Raw genomic sequence first — 8,378 nt, forward strand, 5'->3', positions numbered from 1 at the left:
CTCAATCTGGAACTGACTCAGTACTTGCACAGCTTTTCATCCTCATGAGGAAGTGTAACATCTTGCCTGGGTTGGGAAATGTGATTTAATTTTTTTTTTTTTTCCTAAGCAACTAGGAAGAGGGAGCAGCTGAATGCAGAGTGGGCCTTTGAGCTAGTGTCCATCTCACAGCCCCATGGGGGATGTGATGCTGGCAGCTCCCTGAGCATATGTATACGACCACATATAGTCCTATTTCTGATGGTCTTCCTATGTAAGCCCTGTTCCATTTTCTTCATCACAGACATGAGTACAGGTGTTTTCTGGGTGATTCTGCAAATGTACTGCTGCTTATATTGCCCTCCTGTTGATAACCTCCTGATTTGCCAGTGGGTTTTCCACTTTTCTTCCCCTTAAGCCCAGTGCTGAGGTTTGACCCCGCAGCAGCTCAGCACCACTTGCTCTCTCCTCCTGCAGCGGGAAGGGGAGAGAATCAGAAAGGTGGAAGTGTGGGAACTCATGGCATGACATAAAGACAAAGCAAAAGCCGTGTGTGAATGCAAAGCAAAACAAGGAGTTTGCTCACTGCTTCCCATCAGTCCTTTCCGAGAGAGCAGTGCTCACTCTGCATAAGCTTCTTGGAAAGATGACCGCTGTCACAACACGTGTCCCCTCCCTTCCTCCTTCCTCCCCCAGCTCCCAGTGCTGAGTGTGCTGTCACACAGGATGGGACTGCCCTTGGGCTGCCAGCTTCTGGCTGTGCCCCCCAGCCCCTTGTAGGCAGTGCAGCACACGAAGTAGAGAAGTCCTTGATTCGGTGCGAACGCAGCACAGCAGCAACAAAACACCTCTGCATTATCACTGCTGTTTTCATCAAAAGTCCCAAGCACACCTTCTACAGAGGGAATTAACTCTACCCGAGCCAACACCACGGCAATCAGACAAGCAGAATAAGTGATCCAAAGCAGCATCGCCTCCAGTGCGCACAGGTCATGGCAGCGAGCACTGCTGTGAGCAGATTCTCATCTGAAGGCACCTGCCTGGGATAAGTGAGTTATGTGCGGCCTCTACAGGAACTGGCACACAATGAGTGCTTTCACTGTACAGCTTAAGTGGTGGAAAGTGCTTCTGAGTGCTATCAAAGTTAAGGTGGAAAGCTGTTGTTGCTGCGTTTAAGCTAAAGCCATGTACTTTCTTCAGTATGTTTTGACTCCTGAGTGGCAGGAGTAAAACTTCTCATTTTGTGAGGGAAAAAAAATAAAAGAAATGCCTCTATTTTTAAGGCTACATCTAGATAAAATGGAGAAGTTCAGCATGTTATGTCTCCAAAAGCAGGGAACCCAAGCTGGCTTACTCGGATTGATATAACACAGATACAGACGGGTCACATCACATGCATTTTTTTTTCCTCCCTTGGATTCTTTGCCTTTTTGGTGCAATTGAGTCAGCCTCTGGCTCTCCCTTGATTATACGAAAGTTAAAAGCTTTCCAATGGAAGCTGATGCCATTTGTCACCAGAACTCTGAGCTGTGGGGGAATTGTCAAACACTGTGAGATCCACGGCAGGCCCTGGTGTTACTTGCACCTCGTTTACAGACAGTCAGAGGCACTGATCCTGCCAGCTGCAGCTTGAACGTGCCTGGAGGATAGCTCATTCCAAGGGAGAGCCCGGGCTCCTGCTATGTGTGCTTTTCCTAGCTGGGAGGGGGCACGGGGATGAAGGTACCATATTTTCCGTGCCAACAGAAAGGCTGTGAGCACTGAGCTGAATGAGGTGTTGATTCCTGAGGATCTGTGCCTTGTGCTCCATGACAGACTGCTGCCTGGCAGGTGGGGGATGTGCTGTTTTCTCTCACCTGAGACACATTCACAGCTCTCAGCCATCTCCTGTGTTCACAAGCCGGTAGGACACCTCTCCTGAGAGCTGGGGCTGTGCAGCCTGGGGAGGAGAAGGCTCTGGGGGGACGATAGCGGCCTTTCAGTATCTAAAGTGGGGCTGTAAGAAGGAAGGGACTGACTCTGTAGCAGGTTCTGTTGTGGTAGAACAAGGGGAAATGGTTTCAAACTTAAAAAAGGAGAGATAGAAAGGATATAAAGGAAAAGTTTTTCACAGCAGGGGGGGGTTGAGGCACTGACACGGGTTGTCCAAAGAGATGGTGGCGGTGCTCCATCCCTGAAGACACCCAGGTCAGGCTGGAGGGTGCTACAACAACGACGTGTGTTTATTTATTTGTCGAACCGACGTCAAACCGACTTCTGCGACGCAGCGCAGCTGGCACTGCCCAGGGCCGACACTGGGGGGCAGGAGTCTCCCACGAACCGATCCGCACTGCGCTGTTCCGTCCCTTCCCAGCTCGGCTGCCCCGGGGCTCACAGCCGGCCACGCTGCCGGGGCTGGGGTCTCACCCAGGGGTGAGAGGGGGCAGGACAGGTCCCGCACAGCGTGCAGCTGCTGGGCACTGCCTCTAGTTCCGTTCAGCTTCTGTTTTAGGGGAGCAAAGTGGCTGTTACCCACGAATTACTCAGCGTCGGCAGCATGTCTCGCATTCCCCTCGGCAGAGAGGACTCCTGCTGCTGACACTTCAACAGCCTGAAAGCCTGAGTTAGTCAAGGTAAAGTACACCTGGGAAACACCTTCGGGGCACAGCAGGGTGCCCAGACCCTGTTCAAAAGCTTGAGATGACAGGGAACGGGGACATTTTATTAATAAGCCGCTAATGACAGTCTTCGGCGTTTCCTGAAAACGTAGTGTGTCGGCTTTGCCTCGCCTCCTGCTCCCAGAGCACTCTGATGTCAGCAGCCAGAAATCCTGCTGAACCGGCCTAACCTGCAAATGAATGAAAGTCGGTGTAATCTGCTCTTATCTCTCCTCCGCCCCCAAATCCTATCCACTTCAGGCATCAGAGGAGGGCTAATTGGCTGCTGAGCTTCCTTTTGGTGCGGACACCTTGGGTGACTTGGCTGTTTTCTCTCAATTTTGTTTCCTAAACAAGTCAGCTTCAAAGGCAGTGCTGGTGCAGGTGTCAGGGCTTTGTGATAAGTATCTCTGAAATAACTGGGGGAGAAGTCTTGCTTCGCTAAGTGCTCACTGTTGGTGGTTGCACTGCCTCTCCCAGCTAACAACGGCGAGAATTAGCACTGGGAGGGACGTTGGTTGCTGCTTGCCTTCCCTCTCCCTTTAACCCTCAAAGCAAAGACAGGTGGGGACTTTTTGAGTGGAAAGGACTGGTGTGGAGTGGCTTTTCAGGAAATGAGACCTTTGCAGGGACATGGCACCATTCCTCAGAGCCGCTTTTGTAATGAGAAGGACAGATTTCCATGGGAATGGTCTCAGGTTTTCCATCCTGAGTGGAAAGCTGAGGTGAGAGAGGCTGATCTCTTTGCCTTGGCATTGGTCAGGGCAAACTGCTCCCTGTCACTGCCATCCTGCAGGAGTGAGCAAACAGGGGCGGGCTGCAGAAGGCTCCAGGGTCTGCGTCAGGTACACAAGGACAGCTCTCAAAAGCCAGCCCAGGGCAAAAAGGACATCCATCAAGGTCTGGGGAACCACACAGGTGGGCACCTCTTTGCCACGGCTCAAGTTTCAGGTCCTTTCCTTCAGCTGACAGAGCAGCACTTTAATCAAAGTGGGTTAAACTTATTTACTTATATAGGCAGCTCACCTAAGGGGTATGGGTAAGAGACCACCAAGGGCCAAGCATGAGGAGTCCCAGCACCCAGATGGGTGCATATCACCTTGGTGCCATTTGCTGCTGCTGGCTAAGTTCCAGCTTCCTCTCTAGCTCTCCATCACAGAGGAGGTTTCCGCTCCCTTTGCCCATCCACCACAAGGAGAAGTGAAAGAAAAGCACTGCAGATTAAGATGTGGCCCTAGAGCTCTTCCTTCCCATGCTGTCATGCCAACAGCATAATGTTGGTTAGGTTGGTGTTTTCCAAGGGACAAGGCAGCCAGCGGCCACAACACATCCATCCAGCCACAAACCATCACACCGCAGCAGGAGGAAATGTGCTGGAGAAGACATATGGGTAGATTGGACCTATATCACTCAAGTGTGCCCCTATAGGGCCTGTCTCAGGCCATGGTGCTGTCACCAAACAATTCACAACTACAAGAGGACTGTGGCCAGCAGCTGAAGCACAAATCTCTGGGCACTGTGTAAGGCTGGATATGGGACTTGTCCTTTCTGACCTTACACTTGCAGATCGGTGACCCATCTCCCCTGGGGGAGCTGGCACGGGAGGAGAGCACCCTGCAGGGTTTCCTTTTGGTGGCATCAGTATGTGGGGCAGAAAGGACATCTGAGGGCACCTGCTCACCCTGTCTGCCAGCACCCACACTCATCACTTGTCCCCAGGCAGCCCAAGACAGAGGCACAGGATCACGCACCATGGGCAGCCAGCAGTGACAGAGGTATTTCCAAAGGCTGGCACTCTGTTTCATCCTAGTGTCTTGTGCAAACCCTTTCAGGAGGCTGGCTTGTTCCTCTTATCTGTGAGTTGATGTTTAACCAAGTTAAGCATGTTTTGCTTTAATCCTTCATTGGCACTGTTGCATTTGAGCCTTCCCTCTTCTCCTCCCCTGAATTTCTCAGTCTGTAAGCATCATACTTGATTTGCCTTGCCATTGAACACAAGCTTGTCAAGATGATGCTGTGCTTCATGTTCATTTTGTTTGATTTGCACAAACTCCCAGAGTATTTCTGGTCTTCTGTCCACACCATAGCAGTGATGGTTGCCCATGGCTTGATGGTTGGACTAGATGATCTTGAATGATCTTGAATGATCTTTCCAACCTTAATGATCCTGTGATTCTGTGTATGAACAGAAAATGAAAAGCTCTGCTAGAGAAGGCTCATAAGCAACTCTATTTTTCATGTGATTCGGCAGTTGTCATTGAAACTGCAGAAACTAGTTTTGCCTTCCTTTGAGTTTGGAGAGTAGAGGAAAGAGAATGGAAAAAGATGCCACACTGTGCTGCATGGGAACAGTCAGATTGGCACAATGCCTAGCTATGGCGTACCAAATTTTCTTATTTGAAATTGCAAAAACAGAAGGGTTCTGCAAGACACGGCTCTACTGTGCTTCCTCCCCAGGGTTACAAAATCTGCTTGCAGGTCCCCATGCGACTGCCAGAGCTGCAAAGGCAGAGCTGTGCCTTGGTGGGTGCTCTCCTGGCAGGAGAGCTTCCAGAGAGCTGGCAATAACCTTGCCAAGAGAAGGTGAGCCCATCTTTTCACTGCTTCGTTGTGCACTTTTTCCTGCATGCAATAAACACAATTTTGATACATAAAATCGGTGAGTGAAATAGGGTTAGTCACAGGACTTCCTGACAAAGCTCATAAACAAGCTTTCCTCACTTCCTTCTTATGAAAGTTCATCTCTGCTGCACTGACTTCTTTGTTTCCCTCTTCTCCCAGTTACCCCCTGATTCCGATTGGTATCTGAGTCGGTCTGGTAACCATTTCGCCATGTAGCAGCCTCTCCAAACACAGCAGGAGGATGAGGCTGTGGAGTGCACCCTTGACACCTCTCCCGGGGATCCTTTTGCACTCTGGCAGGTTATTCTGCTGTCTTTTGCACTGACACGTTGAGAAAGAGAATTAATGGCCCACGTATTCAGCAGCTCATTAGCAGTGAATGGTAATGGGGTCTGCAATGCTTCCTCTTCCCAATCTCATCCCATCCTCTGTGTACTTGAACCTGAGCATGGACTGAATGTACTGCTTGTGGGAGAGGGTACTTACCTAAGTCTCACCATTATTTACACTTTATTTAGAAGCATGCCCACTTTCTCAGATGTGACACTAGCACGCATGGAGGATGCACTGACTGCTATGACTAGCTGTTGTGTAGATGCAGCTCTGTCACCCTCATGCCATTTACAGTCTCCCCAGGGAGCTGTGCTCACCTTGATCCACATGTTTTTGCCTGACTTCCTCATCAGCACAACAGGTGACCATAGCAGTTAGATCAGATAGAGGAGAGCTCCCAAAGCAGCTGGGAGTGAAGTGACTCATGAGGCATCTGCTCTTGGTTGCTCCTAGTTGGAACTAAAGTGACTCCCTACACATAGGGCTGTACTTGAAGTTTCCCTTCCCTCCTTCAGATGTAACACTGCAGCCACTTAGACCAGCTCCCAGTGTTGGTATCTAGGTGTGATCCATTCACATAGAGAGACCCTTTGTGTAGAGTTCTTTATATCTTACCTGTGAGGCTCTGCAGATTGATTGCAGAACTGAGACAGAGGTGTCAGCTCTATTGTCTCTTTGTTTGCTCCTCAGCCCAGTTCTGGGCTGGTTTGCAGCATTGCTTTAGACTTAATTTCTTGGAAACAAGAACTGTGAAGGCAGGAAAGTTCCCAGATCACCTTACTTTCATATTCAAATGGCAATGAGAAGCCAGCAAGCTTTTCTGGTAGCTCTGTGTTTCCTGATATATATTGCCCTAAAACTAGCAAAACTCTGAACTGTCCCCACCTCCTCAGCTTCCCAGTGGCCTCTCTTTCCCCCTTACTGGCCTTGATAAATACATGAGCATCTCCCGACTTCCTCTACCTGAGCCACAACCTGTGATGTTTTGCAGCATGCCCAAAACTGGGCACTTGCTGTTCTCATCTACTGACAGCCCAAATGGGACACAGATGCTGTGCCTCATTTCCCATGACCTAGTGGCTTCTGGACATTTTTCTAAGAGATTTGTTCCATACTCTCTTCAACTTCATGTGCCTTTTGTGCAAACAGGAATTTTCTTCTGAAGCTCCCAGTGAAGGCCATGTTTGTCACTTTTTGCTCTGGGAGGAATAAATTGGACCAGAGACAAAAATCTCTCTGTTCTCCCTCCCAGGAAGGTATCAGTTTCACGCATACAATGTGCATCTCTGCTCTGGAAAGGAGCTTGGTAGCCAGGCTGTCTTTTCACATCAGTTCCTGGCTCAGACACATCCAGATCATTCACTTAAAAGACTTGTTGCCATCGTTACCGAGTTTCAGCTGGAGGCTCAGGTGGGTCTCCTATGGTCCTGCCCCTACCAGGGCACTGTCATTAATAGCAAAGGTATACAAGGCAAATACAGCACTGAGGTCCACTAGCTGTGGCAGTAATACAGTCCCAACAAACAGTTCAGGCACACTGTCCCTTCTGGGCTCAGCTTGCTGTTAGGTCACAGTTTTGGGGCAACAAAGAAGAAAACGGCTGTGGGTTGAGGTGATCCCAGTTCCGTGCAAGAACTCATGGTGCTGCAGTCTCTTCCTATCTGCCAACATCACTGCAGGGGCAGCAAATTTCTAAGCTATATTCCTCCAAGGGAACGGTGAAGTTATTTCTAGCTTTGACCCAACTTTTCTCTTCTGAGCATCCCCGTCTGTGCTCCCCACCAGGCTGTGACCACTCTGCCAGCCTGTTTTCAGCAGGTACCAATAGCTGTGATGTGCCAGGAGCCCTTGGAGGGCTGCCTGTGCATTTTGCAAGCCCCGTTGCCACGATACTGAATGGAGAGCAGATGTTTATTTCAACAGAGATGGCTTTGATTCCTCTTCAACTTTTCTCTTGAGCTGCCACCGTGTGTGAATGCTTCTTCCCAGGAGCCAAACACTGTCAGGGCCCAACAGGCAACTCTTGTTGCTGCAGCCAGCGTGGAGGGAAGCAGGCTTGTGAGGCACGTGGCAGGGCAGCACCAAGCAAACCCATGGCCCTGGCAGGTTTTAAGCCTCTCAGGAGGGATGAGGAGATCAGCTGAAAATGGGTGTGCTTATGTGTGCGTGTGTCTGTATGTGTACACAGCTGTGTGTATACATACAAGTGCTCTCTTGGTTTTGGTTGGATGCTGGCAGCTTGGCAAGGCAAGGGAAGAGCAGACTTCTGCTCTCAGTCGGTCCTCCTAGCACTTCATTGTTCTGGTTGTTTCTTCCCAGTTTCCTTCACCAAATCACTGCTGCCTTGCTGCAGGCCTGGACCAGCATGCGTGGTGTGATGAGACTGTTGTCTTCTGGATAGCAAGAGAAGTCAGACACCAAAAAGATCAAAGATGTGGTAGAAAAGGTGAGCAGATCCAGTGCTCAAAAATAGTAATTCCAAGGGAGAATTGCTGAGACAAGTTACTACTTCCTGAAATTGTCTTTCCTTTCCTTTCTTATTATTCCTTTTCCATTCCTATTCCTTCTTACGAAATTCCTCTTTCTTTGTCTCTCTTTTGTCTCTGTCCTGTAACCCATCCCACTTCTCTTTGCTGGATGCTGGCAGAAGGTTGCTTGGGGCTATCAGCCCCTGTGGATCAGCAGCTTTTTTTTTTTGTATAAAAGTTCTACTAGACCCAGTTTCCTGTTGCCATTTCCTTATATAGAAATGTTTTAAATTCTATAAATACTGTATGTGTTTTACTTATATATATGTCTGTATAGAAG

The sequence above is a fragment of the Cyrtonyx montezumae genome, unplaced genomic scaffold (genome assembly GCF_038088225.1).
Source record: "Cyrtonyx montezumae isolate F1298 unplaced genomic scaffold, pur_monq_1.0 scaffold_11, whole genome shotgun sequence".
Lineage (NCBI taxonomy): Eukaryota > Metazoa > Chordata > Aves > Galliformes > Odontophoridae > Cyrtonyx > Cyrtonyx montezumae.